Genomic DNA, 27,315 nt, shown 5'->3' on the forward strand with positions numbered 1-27,315 from the left:
CCCAGCGATACTGGTCTAGCATCCCAATAGCACCATCTACTGGCGCTAATGGGACGAAGTTTTCTCCCTTAAAGTTTTAACATCTCACCTGAGTCCGTCACACCCATTTTTGGGGGTTAAGCTTCAGCTCAAAGACACTGAGGAAGTCTATAGCTAGAAAACAACATTTATTGCTGTCTCACAGCCATGTGTCCTCCCAAGTATCCAGAAAGGTTTTGGTCACTAAATCAATCCTTAACCAACTCAGCAGACTCCATGGGGGTGATTTTGACTTTGGGCGATAGTGTAAAATGTGTGAATTTGGATCAGCGCCCATTATACTTCTCTCCCAATTTCCACTTCCATTGACTTCAATGGAAATAAAAATTGCCCTAAATTAGAATTAGTCCCCACGAGACTGAACCTAGAAGTGTCACATGTGCTTGGACTATCCTCTTCTACTTGGCCTATTGAAAGCATTGATGGGCCAGCTGCAGTGAATAATAAAACAACATATTGCAGTTAGATGAAACACCTTCCTCTGGGATTACTAGCAGACCTGCTTTTCTGAATAATTTAAACGTACATTAGGACTCGCATAAATAATCCAATTGTAGACCACAATTGGATCATGGCCTCTGTGTTGCACAACACTGATCTAAGGAGAATTATGGTTCTATTTGGAAGTAAACATTTTTATGTAAATCCAACTCGAGAAAATAAAACTGTTTTTTTATCCACGCTCATTTTATTCAACCCTATTACTTCTCTAAATTTGTAAAGCCCAGTTAACACACTTCTCTGTGGCTTGTATGCTTACAATGTTTAAATTTCAAGTAGCCTATAATAGAATTTTTTATTTTCATTTTGTTTCAACAATAATAAAGTGCTACACCCAGCCATGAGTTGATAATATTGACGAAAGGTCAGAAAGTGTATGATGAACGGACTAAAAAATCAGTGAGGCTTAATCAGAATCACAAGGTTAAGCTCCGTTATGGTCTGCAAGTTCCATATCAGTAAACCTCCTCCGCATGATCACTAATCCGTCCACGAAAACACTGCCTCTATGTTTTTTTTAATGTTCTGATGTTTTGATTAGACATTTATTTTTGAGACAGTCACCAGTTACAGGTAATTATTGAATTGAAGCCAGCTCATTGCACACATTCTCCAGGGCCATTATCATAGTTACAATATAATATAAGTCCTAAAAAAATAAAAATCATATATGTATTGACTCATTTACTGCTAAAAATGACATTTAATATAATTTCAACTGCTATTCTTCTATTATAGTTGTGCCAGTTGTATTAAGTGACATCCGAATGATGCCGTTTACTTTTCTTGGCATAACATCAAGGTGTAGCAAAGTTAATCATAATAAGGAAAAATGTCTCACCAAATTGGCCCTATTGGCTTCTGAGAGCACTAAACGGCATGAGAGACTACCTCAGTAGCTTAGTAGATTGATACTGTAATATTTGGGGTAATTTTAACCTCCCAGAACAGGCAGGGGTAGGTGAGGGTGTGTGTGTGTGTGTGTGTGTGTGTGGGGTTGGGGGGGGGTTAAAGATAAAGGGGGTAATTTTAACCATCAAAAATGGGTGGGTTTGGTTTGGGTGGGAAGTTAAAAAGATAAAAATCTGAAACAGGAATCCAACCCGTCTCAAACCCGAACACTTCAGGTTATAAGAGAGGTGGTGGGGGGTTGTGAACGGAATGAGGCGGTGGGGGGTTGCCAACAATCCTCTCTCAAGAGGCGGGTTGATCATTTCAATATTTTAATGAGGCTGAATGCCTCCATTTTAACAGTGGTTCTATTTTTAACCACAGGCAGCCGGGTTTCCCAAGCCTTGGGAAACCCGGCAGGTAAAAGGAGGCGAGCAGGGCTGAATCTATATAATTGCTTTTGCAGCATTGCTTATGGGTCAGGAGGAGCAGGAGTGTTTCATCCAGGCCCAACAAGCTAAACTCGATACCCACCCCCACAATCTGTCTGCTCCCCCACCATCCCGCGATCGGAACCCACCAACCGCCACCTCCCCTTCATGTTCTCTCCCAACCCCCGCTAGACCTACCTGCTCTCAGCTTGGCTGCGGCCTTGAGCTGCCGACTTTCCTGCCCATCAGGTAGCCAGCCTGTCAATCAGGCTGACTGGCGGGCAAGGAACCTACAGAAAAAAATTTAAATATGTTTGGGAAACCCGTACTTCCCAGTCTCCCATTCCTAACTCCACCCCACCGATGCTTCCCCCACCATCCCCCCCCCCCCAAACATGAATATAAGATTGGGGCCAAAGTATTGGAAGCCCGACCCCCAACCCGCCTCAAATGTTCCCACTTCCAGTTGTAACGGAGGCGGGTTGGAGGATGGTTCTGAATTTAAATATTTTAGCTCTGTTTTGAATTTAACGCTGGAAGGCAGGGTTTCCTGGACCCCGGGAACCAGACACTGAAGGGAGGTGAGAACAGCTGGATGGAACAGATAAGTGCCTCTCCAGCACTGCTTGTGGGCCAGGAGGCACAGGAAATGCTTCACCTCCACCACCCCCACCCACCACCCCCCGGTCCTCCGAGCTTACGTGTAAACCACCCCATTGATAGGACCCCTCTCCCGATGTCCGACTTCTCCCGATGTCCGGCCCCTCCCGATATCTGACTCCTCCTGATGTCTGACCCCTCCTGATGTCTGACTCCTCCTGATGTCTGACTCCTCCTGATATCTGACCCCTCCTGATGTCTGACTCCTCCTGATATCTGACCCCTCCCGATATCTGACCCCTCCTGATGTCTGACTCCTCCTGATGTCTGACTCCTCCTGATATCTGACCCCTCCTGATATCTGACCCCTCCTGAGGTCTGACCCCTCCCGATATCTGACCCCTCCTGAGGTCTGAACCCTCCCGATGTCTGACCCCTCCCGATGTCTGACCCCTCCTGAGGTCTGAACCCTCCCGATGTCTGACCCCTCCTGATGTCTGACCCCTCCTGATATCTGACCCCTCCTGAGGTCTGAACCCTCCCGATGTCTGACCCCTCCTGAGGTCTGAACCCTCCCGATGTCTGACCCCTCCTGAGGTCTGAACCCTCCCGATGTCTGACCCCTCCCGATGTCTGACCCCTCCTGAGGTCTGAACCCTCCCGATGTCTGACCCCTCCTGATGTCTGACTCCTCCTGATATCTGACCCCTCCTGAGGTCTGAACCCTCCCGATGTCTGACCTCTGCTGATGTCTGAACCCTCCCGATGTCTGACCCCTCCTGATGTCCGACTCCTGCTGATGTCCGACCCCTCCCGATGTCCGACTCCTCCCGATGTCGGACCCCTCCCGATGTCCGACCCCTCCCGATGTCCGAACCCTCCCGATGTCTGACCCCTCCTGATGTCCGACTCCTCCTGATGTCTGACCCCTCCCGATGTCCGACTCCTCCTGATGTCCGACCCCTCCCAATGTCCGAACCCTCCCGATGTCTGACCCCTCCTGATGTCTGACCCCTCCTGATGTCCGACTCCTCCTGATGTCCGACCCCTCCCGATGTCCGACCCCTCCTGATGTCCGACCCCTCCCGATGTCTGACCCCTCCCGATGTCCGACTCCTCCTGATGTCCGACTCCTCCTGATGTCCGACCCCTCCTGATGTCCGAACCCTCCTGATGTCCGACTCCTCCTGATGGCTGACTCCTCCCGATGTCCGACCCCTCCTGATGGCTGACTCCTCCTGATGTCTGACCCCTCCCGATGTCCGAACCCTCCTGATGTCCGACTCCTCCTGATGGCTGACTCCTCCTGATGTCTGACCCCTCCCGATGTCCGACCCCTCCTGATGGCTGACTCCTCCTGATGTCTGACCCCTCCCGATGTCCGACTCCTCCTGATGTCCGACTCCTCCTGATGTCTGACCCCTCCTGATGGCTGACTCCTCCCGATGTCCGACCCCTCCTGATGGCTGACTCCTCCTGATGTCTGACCCCTCCTGATGTCCGACCCCTTCCGATCTCTGACCCCTCCTGATGTCCGACCCCAACTGATATCAGCTCCCCTCCTGATGTTTGATCCGTGGCTGTTGCCTGAAGCCACAGGTTCTACCCGCCCGACAGCTAGCCAGCCTCTCAATTTGGCTGGCTACGGCCAGAAAACACAGAATTAAAAAAAAATGCTGGAAAATGCATGCATGTAAACATCAGGTGAGTTTAGCATCAGGCACAGGTTTGATGCTCCCATCAAATTGTCTGCTAACATCCACTGCGTAAAGCGAAAGTAAACAATGTCCACTTGGGGCAAGATACTGGAGGGTTGCAAGTAGTGGTCGAACCATACCACAAGGAAGAGGAGGGCAATAAAGAGTAGGGGAGAAGATGCCTGGACAATTAAGATATAAAGGAGCTAGCTCACAGCCTTACAAAAGGGTAAAATCAGAGCCTCCCTGTTCCCTACTGCATGATCCAACAGGTCTGTAAAAGTAGATTCAAGCTAATTATGGGTTTAAACTACAATATACAAGGGACAACATTGGAGGTAATGGTTTGGAAGGCAGATCCACAGGTAGAAGTGTTGTGTGAAGCACTACATTCCAGGGCACCTCTCTAATCTTGGCCTTGCTGTCTAGATCAGGGGTCCCCAGACTGTGGTACACGTACTCCTGGAGGTACGCGAGACACTTCTGGGGAGTATGTGGGAGAAATTGTCTAATGGCGGATTTTATTTATTAACTATTTTATTGATTTATTTATTTGTGGCATTTTTATAATAGGCTACTCAGGTGAAGCTTTAAAACTCTGTGGAAATTCGTCATATGAAGTAGTTACTTTACTTTAAGATGCACCAATAAGAACACAGATACACAGAGACGATGAAGTACAGAGCCCTCACCTGCAATTAGCACACACTACAGCATGGTTTCAGTTGCTCAGCAACTGTCCAGTCTAAAACCTGTGTGCTGGTAAGGGTCCGCGGGCAGCTGGTAGACCTGGAAGCGGGTATGCAATAAGTAAAGTTTGGCAATCTCTGGTCGAGATAGTTCCAACTAGAAGTTAGGCATTTCACTGAATGACAAGATTGGAGGTGAAGTTACTCTACAGGGGTTTTGTAGACATCATTGCAGTCAAATTGACAGCAGCAAAGGCAGAGATCTAAGACCAGTTATCTCTCTTTTGTTTGGGAATTGCTGCATGCCACAGTGTAGCAGACAGTGCTAATGGGCGGAGAAGAGGGGTAGGTGGAATACATTAAAAATTGCTTCACTCTGAGGTCCCTACAACAGTAGAAGGCTTTTCTTAGAATTTGTCTAGTGCAATTTATCCATTTAAGGGGATTTGAGTATTCATCATCGCTGTAAGTTACTGTAATTTTAGCAGCAATGCTTTAGAATATTGCTGCTTTGACTATCTGTTACTTCCATCCTACATAGAATGATAAATATGGCGGACTTTGCACCAATGTGAACTTGTTACGTTACTCACAATCATCAAAACTCAAAATTATTTTTACTCCTTAGCATACAACATCCTATAACGGAATCTTATTCCATTTTAGCTGATGCACTTTTACAGTGAAGCAAGGAGCAATTACTGCTTCAGTCTCCTGAAGCAAAGCAACAGGACATGACCAGATATGAAATTATTGGCTCTGCTGCACTTGCTGAATTACTGTCAAGCCACAAACCTCATGACAATACGAAGACCTGGAATAATGATGATCAATAGCAGAAACACAAGGGGTAGGAGGTCTCAATTAACATTTGATTTTCACTCTGCTTGCCCCAAGCATTTAAAACAGAGTTGAGAGCTGAGTAATTAGTTATGAGAATCCTACAGCTCCATTAAGCCTATTCTAAATATCTCAGGGCACTAGGGAACAAATCCAGGACCTTATAGGGAGATAAGGACTGCCGCAACACAGCAAATCACAGGGGAGAAGGAAAATCAATCGAATTTGTGGTAGTCTGATAACAGATTACCAGATGATTTGAAGTTCAGATATGAAGTGTTCTATTAAAAATTCATAGCTTTTATTCCATCTGTCCATTTTAATAATGAATTAACTCTTTCTATACTGCTGATGTTCTTCTATGTTTGTGCCAGAGTAGCATGTTTTCTATACTTTTAAAACAGGTGTAATGTGAAAAATATCTATTATTTACAAAGGGCTGAAGATTTTAAACATTTCTCAGAAATCTGTGGATAGACTATTGCTGGACTGTAATGTATTTTGCGGCTTGTCATCACAGTCACTTTGTGGGATAACTATAAGCAATAAATAAAGATGCCTACATTTATATAGTTCCTTTCATGTCCTCAGGACATTCCAAAGTGCCTCAAAGCCATTAATTACTTTTTGTAGTTGCTGGTGTTTTGGAGGCAAACATAGAAGCCAATTTATAGCCAAGATCTCATAAGCAACAATGAGATGAATGACCAGTTAATGTGCTTCGGCCAAGTTGATTGAGGGATGAATGTTGGCCAAGGAATATGAGAACTCTTCTTTGCAAAAGTGCCATGAGATCGTTTATGTTCACTGGACAGGCAATGGGGCCACTATTTGATGTTTCCTTCAAAAGACGGCCATTCAGTGTGTGAAACACTTGACATATTTATAGAATTATAGAATTATACAGCACGGAAGAGTACCATATGGCCCATTGTGGCTATGCCAGCTCTTTGAAAGAGATATTCAATTAGTCCCACTCCACTGCTCTTTCGCCATAGCCCTGCAATTTTTTTCCTTTTCAAGTATATATCCAATTCCCTTTTGAAAGTTACTATTGAATTTGCTTCAACCACTCTCAGGCAGTGCATTCCAGACCATAACAACTCGCTGTGCAAAAGAAATTCTCCGCATCTGACCTATGGGCCTAGAAATTCAGTTGTTTGCGGCAGCCGTTAGCGCCAGAAAAGGGTATATTTCCGGCGCTAGCCACTTAGCGCCCGGGCGCCGCCGGATCTGCGCCTATGCCGAAATTCAGTTGGGATTTAGCGCCGGCGCAAAGTGTTAGCGCCCGCTCAGCTGCGCGCGCATCTTATGACGTCATTTGGGTGTGCAACGCCGTTTGTGTGCCCCAAACCGGAAATTCAGTGGCGCCCGCCCAATGTGGGCATGGCGCTGTTAAGAACTGTGAAGTGGAACTCAACAGAGGCCCTGTGGGATTCGGGGAGCGCTAATTAAAGGGCACATCCACTCACCCATAAAGGCCAGCCATTTCGCTGCAATGACTTTGCTACTTTGGATTTCTGGACAGAGAGCAAGGCACAGAGATTTCTGATTTCGGACAACATAGGAGAGGTATTTTTGGCTTCTAGCCAGTGCTTTGACATTTGCATCCTTGGGATTTGGCTGTTTGGAACTTTATAATGGGGGCTGTATGGGGTGCCAACCCTCAGTTGCAGCATTTTGTGCGAAGGGCTCGCAGACGCTGTGACAGAGGGCCAGCCATGCCTAGACGCAGAGGGGCCATCAGGCGTCGCCAACGTAGGCCTTACCCAGTCAGGCAATACCGGCAGCAGGTGTCCTATCTCACCATGACTGCGGCGCATTGTGTGAAGAGGCTGCGCTTCAGGAGGGAGGTGGTTGCAGAGATCTGCCAGCTGCTTCACGCAGATTTGCGGCCACAGCTCATGTGCAGGACATCTCTCTCGGTGGAAGTGAAGGTCACGGTGGCTCTCAGCTTTTATGCAAGCGGCTCGTTCCAAGCCGCTGCTGCGGACATAGCGAACATCTCCCAGTTCGCCGCGCATCGCTGCATCCGGCAGGTCACTGATGCACTTTACGTGAGGAGACACCAATTCATCTCCTTCCCCATGACCCAACACAAGCAGGAGCAGCGTGCAGTCGGATTTGGCAGGATCGCGGGCTTCCCCATGGTGCAGGGCGCCATTGACTGCACGCATGTGGCTATGCGGGCACCTATCCACAATGCCGAGCATTACCGCAACCGCAAGGGCTACCATTCCCTAAATGTGCAGCTGGTGTGTGACCACAGGCAGCGCATCCTAGCTGTCAATGCCCGCTTCCCAGGAAGCAGCCACGATGCATTTATCCTGCGCCAGACTACTGTGGCTGACATGTTCGAGGCACAGCCTCCACCAAGGGGATGGCTTATCGGGGACAAGGGCTACCCTTTGTGTACATGGCTCATGACCCCGCTCCGCGCGCCCACGACCCCAGCGGAGGTGGCATACAATGAAAGCCATCAAGCCACAAGGAACCTAATAGAGCAAACGATAGGCGTCCTCAAGCAACGGTTCCGCTGCCTGGATCGTTCTGGAGGAGCTCTTCAGTATTCGCCGGATAGAGTCTCCCAGTTCGTCGTCGTGTGCTGCATGCTCCACAACCTGGCGATCCGCAGGACTCAGGCACTGCCACCTGACATTGCCCCACCACCTCAAGAGGATGAGCTGGAGGACCATGAGGAGGAGGAGGAGGAGGAGCAGCCTAGGAGGGAGCGACAAGGTCCAAGGGCCGTCCGCCGGTGGCTTATTGTTCGACACTTCTAGGCCCCCTGTCAGGGAATGGCCTGGGCCAATAAACACAGCTGAAGGCAGCCGCTCCGCAAGCCCTCAGCCGCTTAACCCAACAACCAGTTGAAACATGACACCGGCACATGGTGAAAAAATAAAAATCTTTATTTCACAAACTCAGGGCCCTTCCCACATGGAACAGCAAAACAGAGAATACCTCCAAAAAACAGTCGAAAACTTCTGTCACTCCCAAAACCTGGGGAGGACTAACAAAACTTCCACATGCAAATGGCCTTCCTCACCGGCCTTACAAAAAAACACCCCCCCCCAACACAAACACCCCCATAAAAACAAACAAGATAATGCCCCCCAGAACAGAAGCCCCCGCATGACCAAAACCCGCGCTCGCCACACTCTACTCGGCGTGCCGAGAGGGCGAGTCCTTAGAGAGCGTTCTCTTGCCCCGGCCCGACCTGCAGCTGCGCCTCAAGCTGGGCCCTGAGGCTGGGGCAAGGCTGGGGGAAGGCTCATCGGGGCGACAATGCATCTCGCCAGATGCCCTTGGGGGTCGCCCTACATGAGGGCCGGCCCGGGAGGGGCCGGCTGGTGGCTGCTGCAGCTGTGGGTGGCCATCTTCAGTTCCTGCAGCAGCTCGTCGCACCCTGGCTGGGGGAGTGGCAGTGTCGCCTGCACCAATGGGGACAAGCTGGCTGATGGCAGGCGCGCGCTGCTCGCCAGAGACACTGGCACTCGGCCGGCCTGGCAGGGGAGCAAGCGCACCAATGTGTTGGCCGCCAGACCGCTGTGCTGCAGCAGGGTGGCGGCTCGCCTGGCGACGCCTCCGCGCCAGTGCGAGGGTGGCAGAAGTTAGTGCCCCAACTGCCCTGGCATGTGCCCGCAGCTGCTGTGCCAGTGTCTGCCCAGCACCTCTCATGTGGCGACTGGCGTGCTGCGCTGCGGCGAGTTGCTGCACCCCCCTGTCGTGCGCTGCCACAAGTAGGTCCAACCCCCTGTCGTGCGCTGCCACAAGTAGGTCCACCCCCCTGGCGTGCGCTGCCGCGAATTGTTCCAGGCCCCTGGCCTGTGATTCGGCGAAAGCCACCACACTATGTGCCAGGCTCTCCATGGCGCGAGGCATCTGCTCCACCACCTGCATAAACTCCACGTGGCACCGCTCCAACGCCGCCGACATGTCGTGCAGGAGGCGCACCTCCTGGGCGACGTCCGACTCCGGACTGGAGGGCGGACTCGCCCTCTGGGCAGAAGGCTGGCGTGGCGCCGGACCCTTGCCGCGTTCGGCCACCCTACTGGGACCAGGTTCTCCCTTCCCCTCCACCACCTGCCCCCTCTGGGCAGAAGGGCGGCGTGGTGCCGGACCCTTCCCGCGTGCGTCGACGCCACTGGTACCAGGTTCTGGCCTCCCCTCCACCGCCTCCCCCCTCTGGCCAGAAGGCTGCCCTGCTGCCGGGCCCTTGCCGCGTGCGTCCACGCCACTGGTACCACGTTCTGGCCTCCCCTCCACCGCCTCCCCCCGGCTCTCCTGCACGCCAGACGTCTCCCCTCCATTGCCATCTGCTGGCGCGGAGGAGGGTTCCCCGGAGGTGCCGCCTTCCTCCTGGACCTCCACGTCCTCCTCCTCCGAGGGCCTGGCTCTCTGTGCTTCAGGGAGCACCTCCTCCTCAGCAGCTGAAAGCAGGAAGGCACAAGTGTAGCTTTAGAGTGAGGACAGGCCGACAGCCAGGGAGGCCGCAGTGGTGCATTATGCGCATTTTGCGGTCAGTGGGGAAGGATGTACATCTGATGCGCGAGGGCAAGGAGAGAGGTGCACCCGGTCATGTCCTTACCAGTGGGTTCCAGTACAGGGTCTGCATTGCCGATCGCGACAGGGCCTGTCACCCGGGCACGCAGGAGTCGTGCCACCCTCTCCTCCAGATCAGTCAGCTCCTGGTAGTCGGGACGCCCTCCACCAGTTGCTACCTGGCTCCTGGCGTTCCTCGCCAGCTTGGCCTGCAAGAGAAAGGAGGGCCTCTAAGTACAGTGTGGTGCCCTGCTGCTGTGTGTGAGGCCTCCCATGGTTGAATAGCTTGGACAGTGTGCTGCCCTGCTGCTGTGTGGGAGCCCTCCCATGGCTGAATAGCTTGGACAGTGTGCTGCCCTGTTGCTGTGTGGGCGCCCTCCCATGGCTGAATAGCTTGGACAGTGTGATAAGTGCAGAAAGAGCTTTGATTAACATGCAAGTGCCATTGCAGCGGGAGGAGGGCTGGGCATTAGGCCTTTGATGTCCCTTTGGCCCTAATGGGAGGTGCACATGCAAGGATGAGGGGGACAGTGGAAAGGGTACTCACCTTCACCATCCGACTGAGGTCATTGAATTTCTTGCGGCACTGGTCCGCACTCCTGGGAACATTGCAGTTGGATGAGACCCTGCGGGCAATTCTGCTCCAGGCGTTCCTGAACTGGCTCCTGGGAGCCTTCCTGCCACTAGCCGGGCACACAATCCGTCTTTTCTTGTGTACCCCATGGATGAGCACACTCAGCGCATGCTCAGAGAAGCGCTGTGCTCTGTCATGGGCCCTCTCCATTCCTCCAGGCGCTGTTTTGGCACACCACCAGTGCTGAGGCCTAGTTGCAGCGCTACAGCATGCAGGGCGTGGCAGCAGTCAAAGTTGACCCTTCCCCCTTTAAGAGCTGGCCGGCGTCAGGGTGTCTGCTGACACTCAACACATGACCGCACCTGCGCTGCGCCCGGAATCGGCGATATCAAGCCGCATCGCCGGATTAGCGCCTGAACACAGCATTGCAGCGCCAGTTTCAGCGCTCGGCCAGAATCTGGTCCAACTTCACTGAATTTCGGCGAGTTGGCCTGCAGTTTCCGGCGGGCGCTAAATTTACCGAGCGCCCGACTTTAGCGCCCCAAAACTGTGCAAACTGAATTTCTAGGCCATGGTTCTTTGGACAGATTAAGTAAAAGATTAGAAAATGTAAGCTTGCCTACCAGAACAATGGCCTAGAAATTCAGTTGGCGCCGCGCCAGGGCTTTAGTGCCGGAAAGTTAGCGCCGGCGCTAAGTCCCCCTGCGCGCGCCAAAAATTCAGTAGCGCCGCGCCCAAACAGCTGCCGGCGCTACTGAAGGGTGTTTGCGCCTGAAAATGGGTGCTACCTGCCGCATTGCGGCGCTATTCCGGCGCTGCGGCGCCCGATGCGGTGCGGCAGGCTCGGGAAGTGCAGGCCTCCTCCTTCAGTTAAGGAGGAGCTGCCTGCACCCGCCCGCTGGCCGGTAAAATCTTCACAAAAATGAGCCCGGCACCTCGGGGAAGTGCCGGGCTCGCAGCCCAGAAGCATCTGTTCCGCGGGGGGGGGCGGAGGAGTCCGGGGAGGGAGGTGTGGGCAGGCGGCCGGAGGGAAAGCGGCCGGCCGCCGCGCGACCTTAATGCACCGGCGCAAACTCCTGTAAGACTCGGTTGCCAGAGTCTTAGTTGCGGCTGCCACGGGCGAGGCGGCTGCAACTCAATTTCGGCGCTGGGGCCCGTCACCATGGCAACCGGGACGCTGCGCACACCGATGACATCATCGGTGCCGGCGCAGCGCAACCGGTCTACCGCCGATGGTAGGGCCCCAGGGAATTTCTGAACCGGCTGTAAGTCCAGCGCAATGACCTCTAGCGCCGCAAAATGGGCACAAAGCCCACTCAATTTCTAGGCCAATGTGTTAAACAAATCATTATGTGAATAGGGTCCTTATGACTCTGTGTATACGGCCTAATCTACACAAATCTTTTATGTTCAGTTCTCACTTTAATTCCAATTCAAATTTGAACAGCTGGCTTACTAGTGCACCCAAAGTCACCTGTATAATTTAACTAATTAACGCCCAGGCCTAGAAATCAAATCATGCCCGAAAACTGACACGCAGAAAATAGAGAGTACGCTGCACACACCTGTTCACCTGGACGCTGATACCACGTAAATTTAGTGGTGGCAGCTCATTGTAATTTGTCAGGCTCACAGCCAGCCCTACCCGTGCTGCTTATTGACTGTGCACCTATCTGGGAGCAAGAAATCAGATATCTCTGACATCACCTAAAGGGGAGGAGCACTGTGGCTACAAACAGGAGCAAATGCTTGTAAAGATAGAAATGGCTGCATGACCAGTAGGTGGGGCCCCCACATTTTCAATACCGCTTTGGAGGCCCTGGTCCAAGTGCTGGACAGACCTACATGATGCATTTTCTGTTGTCACAAACAACTGACACATTCAGGGAGTGCTATCCTTTTCTCGTGACAAAGATGCCAGGCTGGTGATGGGAAACACGCTGGCCAATGTGTGTGCAGTGTGGCACCTTGGATCCTGGAGAACCCTGCAATGAGGGTGGAGCCTAATGCTCTCTCGTCCTGCTTCGCTCTGTCCATGGGGAGTGTGATTTTTGTGTTTCTCCAGGTGTAGAGAGCCTCATTCACCTCCCTGATACAGCAGAGTACAGTAAACTATGATTTGTCACTCATGTCATCTGCTGCACCCTGGAACGACCCTGTGGCTTAAAAGTTAAGGGCTACAGTAACTGTCCATGCCCTGGATTGGGGCTCTATTTGTGACTGCAGCAGGTGACATAGCTCACTGTTAGCTTCCTTGGTAAAGTGCAGGCGCTGCACATATTACTCCTCAGTGAAGTTAAGATAGGAAAAGTGCTCTTTGAAAATCTGCTGCTGGTATGACCTCCAGCAAAGTGCCCTCTTCCTCACAGCTGCTCCTGCTCTCTCCTGTTTTCTTCGCTGCTCCTCCCCCTCCTCCTCCTTCAGACCCAAAGGTTTCAAGACCTACCAGACCACCCATGACAGGAATAAGCTGTTTCCAAAGCAGACAAATGCAGTCCAGCACCACCACAAAGATGTTCCCAGAATCCACTTGTGAAACAGAGAAACTAGCCAAAAAAGAGGCCCAGAAGTTAATGAGCAGCCTAAATGGAAAAAGCAGCAACTAAGATGTATGGAGTGGCTGAGTCCTTTAAAACCAACTGGGGCAGGCCAATTTCACAAAAGTGTCTCACAACCAGCATGGGGCCCTTATTTAAATATTATAATGAAATCCCTGAATCGTTCCCATGTGCATCCTCAATGCCTATTGAGGGGCCAAATCCAATCTGGTTGGCAACGCAAATCCAACACGTGTCAGGTGCACACGGGCTCGGCGCAATCAAATTTCTAGGCCCCGGTTTAAGAAATTTACACTGCTCTTGATAAAATAACTTTCAACAATGCACAACTAGAATTATGTTCCCAAGTCTACCAAACAAAATAAATTTATAATCACAGATGCAAAGGCCTCGAAATTGGGCCACCTCCTGCCATGAGTTTTCGCCACGATCCGGTCGAGAAATGGCAGCCGCCACTCTAGCGCCCTTCTCTGGCGCAGGACTCAGTGGCTGCCATTTTGGTGCGGGCCTTAGCGCAGCCAATAGCAGCGCTGGCCCTGGAAATGTAAATGAAGAGAGGGTGACATCAATTGGCATGCAACGCCGACTTAACATCACCTCAGCGAACTTCAACCTTAGCGCTGAGTTCAGCGCTGGGCCCTCACCTCAGTGTGAAAACCCAGTGTTCAGCAGGCTGACAGAGACGCTGTTAGCACCTCTTAAAGGGACAAAACTGAAGTGCTGCGTGTGAGACTCTGGGTGCCCCTTCCCTGACTTGCTGAGCCATTTGTGTTCGTGCTGAAGCACTTTTCCCATTTTTTTAGTTGCGGAAGAGAATTCAGCTTTAAGAGTTGAAGACTCCCATTTGGGAATTCTTCTTAATATTAATTTTTTTTCAGTAGGCAGTTGAGCTACAAGGGCTGAAAGCTGCATAATTTTACATCATTTTGATTTTCTTCCTTTTAAGAAAAAACAATGCTTTCAGAAATCACAGCTTCGCTTTCAGAAGGCTGTTCTAGCAGCCACGCCGCTTGGTCCACGCCATGTTGGGGCCTCCTGCCGGGACCAACGTCAAGCGTTAAGCACTGGGCTAATGATAATTTGTCCCCGGTGCCAATTTTTCGGTCCTGCCAGCGCCACCATTTTTGGCAGCCGTTAACCCTCAGCCGCGGATGCATTGGCAGCTTTTGTGGCGGCCACGAATCTCTCGGTCAAAGTCTTTCCAGCTCACCCTCTCTTCTTTTCCACTTGCCTTCATTGACTATCAGGGAGCGGCAATCACAGCACTGCACAGCACACCCTCCAATAATCTGCTGCTGCTGCGTCACCTCATCTGAAACTACCAATCTCTAATGTTCCTAAGCAAATAAATAAGTGAACAACACGTAGTAACAGTTTAAAAGAAAAACTGAATGGCAAGCATTGCAGAAAGCATGGGCTAGTAATAACACTGTGTGATATTAGTATTGGAACATGGCTATAAAAGTGCTTGGTCTGCTATTTTAATGGAGACATTAAGTCATTTATTTAACATAACCGAAAGTGTAATTTCATCTATCAAAGTAATATTATATAAACGTATTAAGTGTTCATGCACTTGACATTGAACAAGGTAATTTATAGGCGTATGTTTGTTAGAATGATAAGATGCTGATTAATGACCCTTGCTTATTAACTCTGCGGATGTCAATCTGTTGATTGTTCATCTTAAAAGGATCAGCACCCTATTCAGTAGCGATTCATCTAGAACCACTTGATTTCACAAACATTTGCAAAAGATCTAAATATTCAGTAATTTTGCATTCGGTGCAGTAAACTGTGCTGCGTACATTTTATCTAACTGCCTTTTTTTTCCCACACGGTTTCATTTCCAATTAAATCTGATTGCCGTGCAGTTAGTTATCAGGGTCTTCTCTGAGAAATAATAACAGATGAACATTGAGGCAGTTATTCATAATACTTCTCATCACAGGAAAGTGCATGCACATAAAGTGCGTAGACATTTGTGAGACAGAACGATCCTAAAGAAGATACTGCAGCCCAATCAAATGTGATTGTACGTTCCTTTAAAGAGCTTCAATTATAAGAGGGATAAAAAATCTGGCATCGCAGCACAGATGATCAGTCCAAAATGAAGTGAAATTTAACCGTGACAATCTCTAAACTATAAAATTAAAAACCTCTTCTTCACTTCGCTAATGAAGTCTTTAAAGTTTGATGAAAATCGAGGTATATTTATACTGACACATTTACATTTGATGCAAAATGTGGGTAGTTCGTCACAGGTTAGCCTTGCCAATGAGTGTCAGCAAGCTATGTAGCCACAGGGTCATCACAGCTGACCCCCACATGTGCTGAGATAAGCTAAGTCAACTCAACCATCAGTTGGCACAGACTCGATGGGCCGAATTGCCTCCTTCTATGCTGCACATATTCTATCATTAGTATATAGTTAAAAGTAACAGGGTCTTTTACAACGCTTACAATAGCTGGTGTAGAAGCGAATAATGAGCGTTAAAATTATCCTTTCAGTTGAATAATGAACAGATTAGCATCTGCAGAGGTAATAATTAGGGCCATTAATCAGAGTTTTAAATCTGTCTTGGGTCTGTGTAATGTAAAATTATACATGGAAACCAAAATTACCTTGCTAATTATATATGTAACGTAAGACTCTTCTACAGATAACTCTGACTTTTTGAAACAATACCAGCAGATCTTCCATGACATTGCTCATGGTGATTCGATAGTTTTATAAGAACAGAAGTGTTACTAAGCCAAGTAGTTCTGGGAAATTCTGAGGGCACTGAGATGGCTCCTGGGGTCTGGGATCATTAGGAGAGGGACCTCTTACTTAAAGGCAGCCAGCACCTCTTAAAGGGGAGGTGCACTCTGGCCGCAGAGACAAAATAAACTAAGTGGCTGAGGAGAATTGGGGAGGGAGGTCTCAGCTCTCAGGGTCTGGAAGCACTGGGGGGGCAGTCCCACAATCGGGGAGTATGGGGCATGCAGCTTCGGGGTTTGTGACATGGAGAGGGTGGGTGCCCAGGATCTGCAAGTGGTGGTGGGAGGCTGGACAGGGTGGGTCGTGGGGCAGGATTGGGGAGGGTCAAATATATGACAAATAAAAATAAAAATCATGAGCACTGGGGGGGTGGGGGGACAGTGTCCGGTGGCACTGTTACTAGGATCTATGGCCTAACAGTTGGATCGCACCTGAAAACAGGCATGCATGTTACGGGGACGCACACTGCCCATGCCAGTTATTGTCCATACAGGCAGCACGCAATATCAGTGCCGTCTGCTAATTATAATAATCTCTATGTGCAACCAGTGCTATTAATTGGCTGAACACTTATCATGGGGGAGGGGGCAGGGGCAATATCAGGGCACCAGGTCACTACTTAAAGGCAGCCAGCACCTTTTAAAGGGGAGCTGCAGTCTGGTTGCAGAGGCACAAAAAAAAGTAGCTGAACTAATGGCTGAAGGAGGGAGTGAGCAGGCACCAAGCTTCTCCGATGCTGAACTGGAGGCCTTGGTGCAGGCAGTGGATAGGAGGAGGGACATCCTTTTTGCCCAAGGGGGCAGGAAATCCTCCAGGAATCTACTCAGAAGGCAGTGGGAAGAAATTGCTGAGTACATGAATGCCAGGAGCCTTGCACAAAGAATATGGCTGTAATGCAGGAAAACAATCAATGATCTACGAGAGTTATTAAGGTAAGAAGACTGCTAAATTACTTTCTGATCATAGCTGATCATTAATTACAGCTCTAACAATACCCACAACACTGCCCTTCCCCATTATCCTGCACTGTCCTGCAATCACTGCATCACACTAAACAAAACTTCCTTCTCCTAACTCTCACACACGATTACAACCCTCATTTACCAACAGCTCACATCTCCCACATGGACTGTCAGCTATTCCCCATGACAGCTATTTTCTCTAACCACCTCACAAGACTCTCACTAACACATATCCCTCTTGCAGGAGAAGGTCACACACAATACAAGACCACAGGCTGCCACCAGAGAAGGAGAGAGCTTGCTGGCCATCATGGGAAAGAGCAGAGGCCATTGCCACTGGCGATGCTGGAGGAGATGCTACCCAGGGTTTCTTTATACCTAATCCTCTTGGTCACTTCTGACATTTCCCTCATCCTGCACACTCTACATGACAAAGTTCCAGGTGCTTTCAATGCCCATTTCTTTCTCTCTGCTCTCCCACACACTACAAGCTAACCCTCATCCTTCTCTTCCATCTCAGCTGCTGAGAATGTCGACACCCCTCAGCCAGTGGAGGAAGGAGAGCACAGTGTTCCTGAAGATGCACCATCACTTGATCTGACTCTCGCAAGCACCAGCTCAGATATTGACACCACACAGGCTTTAGAGGCTAGGTTAGAGGAGGGATCTGCATGTGATGACTCAGTGGGCACAAGCAAAATACGTGGACCAATGCAATGGAGCCAGTTATTCTATTGATTTTTGACTCCCAGGTTGTATTATCAAAACACTGAGAAAATCGATTTTTAAGATGGAACTGATATATAATAATTCATGCAAATACAGGATTCAAAATCTTAACTGTAATGCAGATTGATGCATTAGTATTTGTACTGCAAGGTAACCCGATGCTCGAGATTCCCTCAGGCATGTAGGAGAAGCACACATTTTCAGAAGTGTAACTGGGGATTTAAAGACATGGTATAAATCATTAGAATTATGGCAGTTAGCTGTCCCATTATAGCCACCGATGCACTAGAAGTGATAACCAGAGCAGTCGAAGAGTGATTGTTATTGGCACATTGTTGATTCCAGTGCAATATTCCTGCATGCACTTTACAGCCAACTTTCATTTATATAATACTAGCTGGGGGAGCCCGGCTTTGCCAGGGCTGTTTTGGGGCGGGCGGTTTAAATCGAGTGCCAGGCTTTGGGGCCTCTCTGTGTCCCTCTGTGAATCTGCTGCCGGGCAACATTTTAAATCGAGTCCCAGGCTTTTGGGCCCTGTCTGTGTCCCTCTCTCAATCTGCTGGCGGGCAACATTTCTACCTTTTAATACCTTGAAAGATGAAAGTGAAAGTACTTATAAAACGTTCTTGGTAAATCTTATGTTATTTTTAAAAGAGATACTAACTTTTTCAAAGCTGGATGATCAAAGTAGTTTGAGCTGGAAGCTGAAGTAATGGCAGTGAAACAATGGCTGCCAGATCCCTGAGATGAAAACGATTAGTCCCGCCCACACACACACACACCAATTGGCCAACCATCAGGGGACCGTACTGTAGGATTGGTCAATCATGACGGCACAGGATTGGTGGAACCTTGACGTCAGTCAATCAATGCTAAGTAGCAGATAATGAGTTTAATTTTGAAGGTTTTTTGCATAAGGCGCGAACAATTTTCATGCGACCAAAAAGTAAATATGCTTACGACCGCCCCAGAAGCGTAAGCTTTCTTCGGAGGTAACGCGCGTGTAGGTACGCTCTATAACTTTCAAGCGCATAGCCGGACAGACGCACACCCGAGGACAGAAGGACAGACAGACAGATCGACTCGTTTATATATATAGATTTCCATTTTAATGGCAATATATTGCAGTTTACAGGGCTGGAAGACTCTTTCCAAAATCTTTGAACATTCAGCAACATTTACCGGTAAAGCTCATTTGCTACACTATAGAACTAATGTATGTCCCTTGCCTCCACCCTTTTCTGAACCTGATGACTTAGGCTACATTATGATTCCTCAGGCGCAGCAGCTCTTAGGTTCCTCACCTATTATTCTGTTCTTCATGCATGAGCCTGAACAGTGCATGGCAGAAGGCTACCCAGGATGGAAAGGGAAGAGTATCAGAGCCTCTCCTGATGGCCATGGGCACATTACAGCAGGGACAAACTGGAAGCGGTGAAATAGGAGGCTTCTTGTTTGCCTTCAGTGATGTTATGTTAGTTCTGATAAGCCTGGATCAGTCTGCCTGAAGCAGCTGCACCATGAATGGAACTTGATCAATGCAAGCCATCGGTTCATTTTTGGATTCTTACTAGAAGTCACGGGATTGTTGCAGGAACCAAGTTTTCTTTTCTGTTCAGTGTCTCAGGCCACTGCAGTAGGTGTATCCTTGCTCCCTAATTGTGCCTTTACCTGTCTGATAACTAGTTAAGTTGTAGGGATCTGACAGAAAATCTTCGTTACTGTGTTTTGACTGCTGGTTATTATATATTATATGCCATCATGTGATCTTCCTCGACTTCAGGAGGCGGTAGTATGAACACTTTATTCAATTGCGGCTTAGAATATAAACTGCCAAACAGACTTATCAACCAGAGAATGGATAAGCAAACGGGAATGGGACTAATTGGATTTATTTTTTCACAGGTGCAATGGGCCAAATGGTCTCCTTCTGTGCTAGAATAGAATCATAGAATCGTTACAGCACAGTAGGAGGCCATTCAGCCCGTTGAGCCCGTGCCGGCTCTCTGCAAGAACACTTCAGCTAGTCCCACTCCCGTGCCCTTCCCCCTGTAGTCCTGCAAATGTTTTCTTTCAGGTACTTATCTAATTCCCTTTTGAAAGCCATGATTGAATCTGCCTCCACCACCCTTTCAGGCAGTGTATTCCAGATCATAGCCACTCGCTACGTAAAAAAGTTTTTCCTCATGTTGCCTTTGGATCTTCTGCCAATCACCTTAAATCTGTGTCTTCTGGTTCTCGACCCTTCCGCCAATGGGAACAGTTTCTCTCCATCTACTCTGTCTAGACCCCTCAAGATTTTGAACACCTCTATCAAATCTCCTTTCAATCTTCTCTGCTCTCAGGAGAACAACCCCAGCTTCTCCAGTCTATCCATGTAACTGAAGTCCCTCATCCCCAGAACCATTCTTGTAAATCTTTTTTAAACAATTTCTCAACCTGTCCTGCCATCGTCAGTGATTTGTACATGTATACCCCTTGGACTCTCTGTTCCTGCACCCCCTTTAGAATTGTACCCTTTAGTTTATATTGCCTCTCCTCATTGTTCCTACCAAAATGTACCACTTCACCCTTTTCTGCATTAAACTTCATCTGCCATGTGTCCGCCCATTCCACCAGCCTGTCTATGTCCTCTTGAAGTCTCTCACTATCCTCCTCACTGTTCACTATACTTCCAAGTTTTGTGTCATCCGCAAATTTTGAAATAGTGCCCTGTACACCCAAGTCCAGGTCATTAACATATATCAAGAAAAGCAGTGGTCCTAGTACTGACCCCTGGGGAATCCCACTGTATACCTTCCTCCAGTCTGAAAGACAACTGTTCACCATGACTCCCTGTTTCCTGTCACTTAGCTAATTTCAGATCCATGCTGCCACTGTCCCTTTTATTCCACAGGCTTCAACTTTGCTGGCAAGCCTATTATGTGACACTTTATCAAACGCCTTTTGGAAATCCATGTACACCACATCAACCGCATTGCCCTCATCAACTCTCTCTGTTACCTCATCAAAAAATTCAATCAAGTTAGTTAAGCACGATTTGGCTTTAACAAATCTGTGCTGACTTTCCTTAATTAATCCACACCTGTCTAAGTGACTGTGAATTTTGTCCTGGATTATCATTTCTAAAAGCTTCCCCACAACCGAGGTTAAACTGACTGGCCTGTAGTTGCTGAGTTTATCATTACACCCTTTTTGAACAAGGGTGTAACATTTGCAATTCTCCAGTCCTCTGGCACTACTCCTGTATCCAAGGAGGAATGGAAGATTATGGCCAGTGCCTCTGCAATTTCCACCTTTTCTTCCCTCAGTATCCTAGGGTGCTTCCCATCCAGACCTGGTGACTTATCTACTTTAAGTATAGCGAGCCTTTCTAGTAGTTCCTCTTTATCAATTTTTATCCCATCCAATATCTCAACTACGTCCTCTTTCACTATGACTTTAGCAGCATCTTCTTCACTGGTAAAGACAGATGCAAAGTACTTATTTAGTACCACAGCCATGCCCTCTGTCTCCATGCATAGGTTTCCTTTTTGGTCCCTAATCAGCCCCACCCCTCCTCTTACTACGCTTTTGCTATTTATATGCCTATAGCGGACTTTTGGATTTGCTTTTATGTTATCTGCCAGTCTATTCTCATACTCACTCTTTGCCCCTCTTATTTTCTTTTTCACTTCCCCTCTGAATTTTCTGTATCAACCTGGTTCTCACTTGTATTCTCAACCTGACCCTTTTTCTACTTTATCTTACTCTCTGTCTCTTTTGGTATCCAGGGAGCTCTGGCTTTGGTTGCCCTACCTTTCCCCCTCATGGGAATGTACCTTGACTGTACCCGAACCATCTCCTCTTTGAAGGCAGCCCATTGTTCAATCTTTGGTTACAATTTACCTGGGCCAGGTCTGTTCTCAACCCACTGAAATTGGCCCTCCTCCAATTAAGTATTTTTACTCTAGATTGCTCTTTGTCCTTTTCCATAGTTAACCTAAACCTTATGATATTTGGATCACTGTTCCCTATATGTTCCCCTACTGAAACTTGAATCACCTGACCCACCTCATTCCCCAGAATCAGATCTATCAAATCCTCCATCCTCATTGGGCTGGAAAAGTACTGATCAAGAAAGTTCTCCTGAACACACTTCAGAAATTCTTGCCCCTCTCTGCCCTTTACATTATTCCTATCCCAGTCTGTATTAGGATAATTGAAGTCCCCCATTATCACTACTCTATAGTTCTTGCATCTCTTTGTAATTTCCCTGCAAATTTGCTCCTCTATATCCTTCCCACTAGTAGGTGGCCTATAGGATACACCTGGTAGTGTAATGGTAGCTCTATTGTTTCTTAACTCTAAACAAATTGTTTCTGTCCTTGACCCCTCCTGGACACCCTCGCTCTCCAGAACTGTAATATTCTCCTTAATCAATACTGCCAACCCACCTCCTTTCTTTCCTTCCCTATCTTTCCTGAACACCTTATATCCAGGAATATTTAGTGCCCAATCCTGCCCTTTTTTGAGTCAGGTCTCTGTTATAGCCACAACTTCATATTCCTATGTGGCTATTTGTGCCTGCAGCTCACTTATATTATTTACCACACTTCGTGTGTTTACACACATGCACTTTAAACCTATCTTAGAATTTCTTGTATTGTCTCTTAGTCTGACCCCACCTAATACCATAATATCTCTTACTCTAGTGCTATCTGTAACCCTACTTCTTTGTGCACCATGTTTCTCCTTTCAAATGCTACATCCTGGTGCCCATCCCCCTACCAAATTAGTTTACACCCTCCCCAACAGCACCAACAACTGTCCTCCCCCCCACGAGGATATTGCTTAATTCATCGGAATCAAGGGAAAGTTAAACGTGTTTTTTTTGTATTCGTTTATGGGATCTGGGTGTCGCTGGCAAGATCAGCATTTATTGCCCACCCCTAGCTGGCCTTGAGAAGGTGGTGGTGTGCCGCCTTCTTGAACCGCTGCAGTCCATGTGGTGATGGTACTCCCACAGTGCTGTTAGGGAGGGAGTTCCAGGATTTTGACCCAGCGACGATGAAGGATCGGTGATATACTTCTAAGTCAGGATGGTGTGTGACTTGGAGGGGAACTTGGCGTTGGTGGTGTACCCATGCGCCTGCTGCCCTTGTCCTTCTAGGTGGTAGAGGTCGCGGGTTTGGGAGGTGCTGCTGAAACACAGAAACATAGAAGATAGGAGCAGGAGTAGGCTATTCGGCCCCTCGAGCCTGTTCCGCCATTTAATGAGATCATGGCTGATCATCCAAATTCAGTACCCTGTCCCTGCTTTCTCCCGATATCCCTTTAGCCTTAAGAAATATATCTAACTCCTTCTTGAATATTGTTGTATCTATGCTTTAATACGTTCAATCAAGCATGTAGATACATCGAATTAAATCAGAGTCAGGCAGACAGGCTTCTAACTGTGATCTTCACTTTATTGGTAAAATGGCTGACTGCAGCTTTCCCGGGTAATTCCCATAATGCAATGCACATTACATTACCATATTTACTGGTGTTAAACTCGCACATTACATTACCGTACTGATTGGTGTAAAACTCGCAATCAAGACACGACATCCCCCTTTTCCTTGGAAACAAATTTGCAGTTTACAAACAGTTGCTTACAATAACACTGCATAACTTATTTGGTTTATAAACTTTTTACAAACTTGTGTCTTACCACACAACTAAATAATTCCCAGGTTTAAACATTTAACATCACCCATGCAGTTCTTGCACAGTTTATGTTGTGACATAATCAGACAATCTTTGGGGTTTTCTTTTAACCCTTTGAGGTCTGGCTGTATCGGATATGTCTGACATGTTGGTGTCAGTGGGCATTGCCTGTGTCACAGTGGTATGTGTGTCAGGGTCTACTATATTGTCCTCAGTCCCTTGTGTTTCCTCCTGCTCATGGAGTGTCTCCTTTGGTCCATTAGTTCTGTATTTCTTCACAAACGTAGTGTTTCTCGAGTAGCGTGCTCCTTCTGGAGATTCCACTACTACTTGACTCCCTGTTTTACTCAAAACTTTGTGTGGTGTGGCATTAAAAGGAGTGGTGAACTTGTCCACTTTGTCCTACCGTACCAGCACCGTGTCACCAACTTCCACCTCTGAGTATTGTGTTCTCCGCTGTTCATCTGCGTACAGTTTGGACTTACCTTTTTGTTCTGCGTCCCGGTCACATACTTCCATGTCTGCACGCGACTCTGTGATGTCTGGCAGCTTTCCTCTCATTTTCCATTTAAAGAGCAGCTCTGCAGGGCTCTTTCCTGTCGTGGCATGGTCAATGCTCCTGTACACAGTCACATATTTTCTAAGTTCACGTTTCCAATCTAGTCCTTCTGACTGAGCAATTCTGATTCTCTTCATCAGCGATGCATTCTGGCGCTCAACTTGTCCGTTAGCCTGAGCCTATTTCGCTGTTGTTTTCAGGTGTTTGATCCCGTTGTTTTCACAGTATTCTTTGAATAATTTAGATCTGAATTGGGGACCATTATCAGATTTGCAGGTGATTGACAAACCATGACGGCTGAAGATTGACTCTAAACTATCAATAACCTTCCCTGTTGTTGTGGAGGTCATGATGTCATATTCATAGTAGTGACTATAATAATCAACTACCACAAGAGTGGTTGGATGTCAAGGGTCCCAGTAAGTCTATAGCTACATCCTGCCAGGGGCCCTCCGGTAATGGTATTGGTCTCAACGGTTCAGGTGGGTCGGGTCTGGCTACTATCTGACAGCCGTGGCACGCTTTACAGTGTGTTTCAGCTGCCTTGTCCATGCCAGGCCACCAAACCTTAGTTCTGAGATGTTGCTTTGTTCCAACTATTCCCAAGTGTCCTTCATGTGCTAACACCACGGCTCGTGCGTGTAACACTGTGGGTAGCACGATGCGTGTTCCCCGAAGAACTAGGTACCCCACTACGCACAGCTCATTTGCAATTGCTGCATAAGCTTTACAGTTCTCAAAATGTCCGTTTGTGATTGCCTTCCGTACCTCAATCAGCTCTGGCTCGGTAGCAGAGGCTTCCTCCACCTCTCTAGTAGTGAGTGCTTTTGGTGTCGCACTCACAGCTACATATCTCACATATTCATCTGAGCCATGAGAATGTCTCTCCTGTTTTGCTGTCTCCCCCAGCAATCGTGACAGTGGGCCTGCAATGTTTTGCTTGCCTGGAATGTGTATCACCTTAAAATCGTATGGCTGTAATCTAAGTACCCATCTCTCTATACGGGCACAGGGTTTAGAGTGTGGGCCGTATATCACTTGTAATAGCTTATGGTCAGTTACCAAGTTAAATTTTCGGCCATACACATATGGATGCAGCCTCTCACAAGCCCATACAAGAGCTAAGGCCTCTCTCTCTGTTTGAGAGTATTTCCTCTCACAGTCTGTTAAACTACGACTTACATAGCATATTGGCACCTCTTGTCCCTGTTGGTCCTGAATTAGTACTGCGCCTAAACCTACAGGACTAGCATCTGCTATCACCTTGGTTGGTGCATCCTTATCAAAATATACTAAAGTGCTGGCTCTGGCCAACTCTTCCTTGAGTGCACTGAATGACTCTCTGTTGTGATCCAAATTTAAATGGTGTGTCTTTTCTTGTCAGGCGTCGCAGTGGCTCTGATAGCGTTGCAAACTGTGGGATGAATCTGCTACTGTACCCAATGAGTCCCAAGAAACTCTTCAACTCTGTAGCATTCTTTGGTTCCCGAGCTTCTGCCACCACTCGCACTCTCTCTGCTGTTGGTCCGATGCCCTTTTCAGACAACAGGATTCCCATGAAAATCAATCGCTCCATGTTGAATTGGCACTTCTCTGAGTTTAGGGTCAGTCCACTTTCCATTAGTCTGGTCATGACAGCGTGCCGCCGTCTGTCATGCGTTTCCTGGTCGTGTGCATGCACGATAATGTCGTCTGAGATGTTTTCAACACCCTCTATTCCAGCAAAGTGTAGGCGTTGCAAAATCCCCTCAGCCCCCGAAGATCGGGAAATATTAATCCACATCGTGGACGAAGACTTGTGTGATTTAAATTGTCTCTGGGTTGGACAATGCTTTAAAACATACCCAGAACCGCAAAAGGCTGCGTTGAAAAGCTCGTATGCTAGGCAGCACTCAGACACTGAAATCAAAGAACTTTGTGAAAATCGCACACTTTAAGATTGTACATTTTATTAAAAGATGTACTCTTGAGTTTTGGACTGTTTAAATTGCCCAGGGCATAAAATGGCTGAACAGACCTCATGAAAACAAAATTTGAAAAGGCAGTTGAATGGAGCCTGAGTTGTCAGTCACCCTGTGGTATTGGGCAGGTCCGGTAACCTACAAGCTGCTTGTTTACACTGGGTAGTAGCCCATTTGAATCAGCCAATCATCGGACAGCAAGCACACTGGGTTGTTTACACACATCCATTCACTGAAATTGACTGTAAGATTAAGTGCTTGAAACTGCCAGCATGAACAAAGGGGCTTTGTTTGCTAAGCACTCAAGACTGTCAATCAATTGCGGTTCCAGATGACCACAGGACAATGCTTTGTTTACAAAGCAATTGAATGCTATTAGCATTTGTTTGTATATCAAGTGGACACATCCAAACTGAGGAGGAACCATTTAAATGAATGGGAGAACACATTCAAACCACTGCAGCTTTATTCGAAAGCCATCACAGACAATGGACACATTTAAACTGCAACTTTATCCAAACCCATCCCAGACAAGTGGACAGTTTGGATCTCTTTTGTTTTAGCTCAGAAACATCAGATCTGGGCGGGCCCCAAAAAAAGGGGTATAAAAGATAGCTTCCCAGAAGCATCTCTCTCTCTGGCCTTGCCTCCGTGTGCCTCAACAGTGTGGGAGCCAGTCTGAAGAAGTAAAACACCAGCAGTTTACTTTTAAAACACTGGGGTGTTTTCTTTACTTCGGGGCATTGAAGATCTAAGTTCGCAGGGCACGGAGCTGGCATTGCAGCGGTGAGCATATATTTTTCTGGCCTTCCACAAGGCAACTTAGGATAGGCATAAGGGTGGGAGTAAAGTGGGAATTTCATTAGAATTTAGATTTTAGTCGATTTCCCTTGTTGTGTCCATTTTTCTTCCCCTATTTAAGCAATTTTACCGTGATTACTTTGATCGTGTGGTGCAGTTTCTTTAGTTTTAATAAAATTTGACTTTCTTGCATCCAGACCATTTGTCCATTTTTAATATATCATTAATTATAAGTTCCTCCAGTCAGAACTGGAAGGAGGGTTTAGCGATTCGAAACTGCTGATTGGAATTGGTCACAGTGCAGTGGCAAAAGTCTGCCTGACCAGGTAAATTACCGTAAACCAGTTAAAGGATGCCCCCTACAAATTGGCGACCACGGCAGGACTGGAGGCAGTTTCTGATATGATAAGTGGTCTGGATCTGGAGAAAGCATCAGCTCTTGCTTTTCTTGCTTTCAGTGTGTGGGTAGCCCTGCAGAAGTTA

This window comes from Somniosus microcephalus, chromosome 12 (genome assembly GCF_052327205.1).
Source record: "Somniosus microcephalus isolate GS21.2 chromosome 12, FLI_Smic_1.0, whole genome shotgun sequence".
In the NCBI taxonomy this organism is placed as follows: domain Eukaryota; kingdom Metazoa; phylum Chordata; class Chondrichthyes; order Squaliformes; family Somniosidae; genus Somniosus; species Somniosus microcephalus.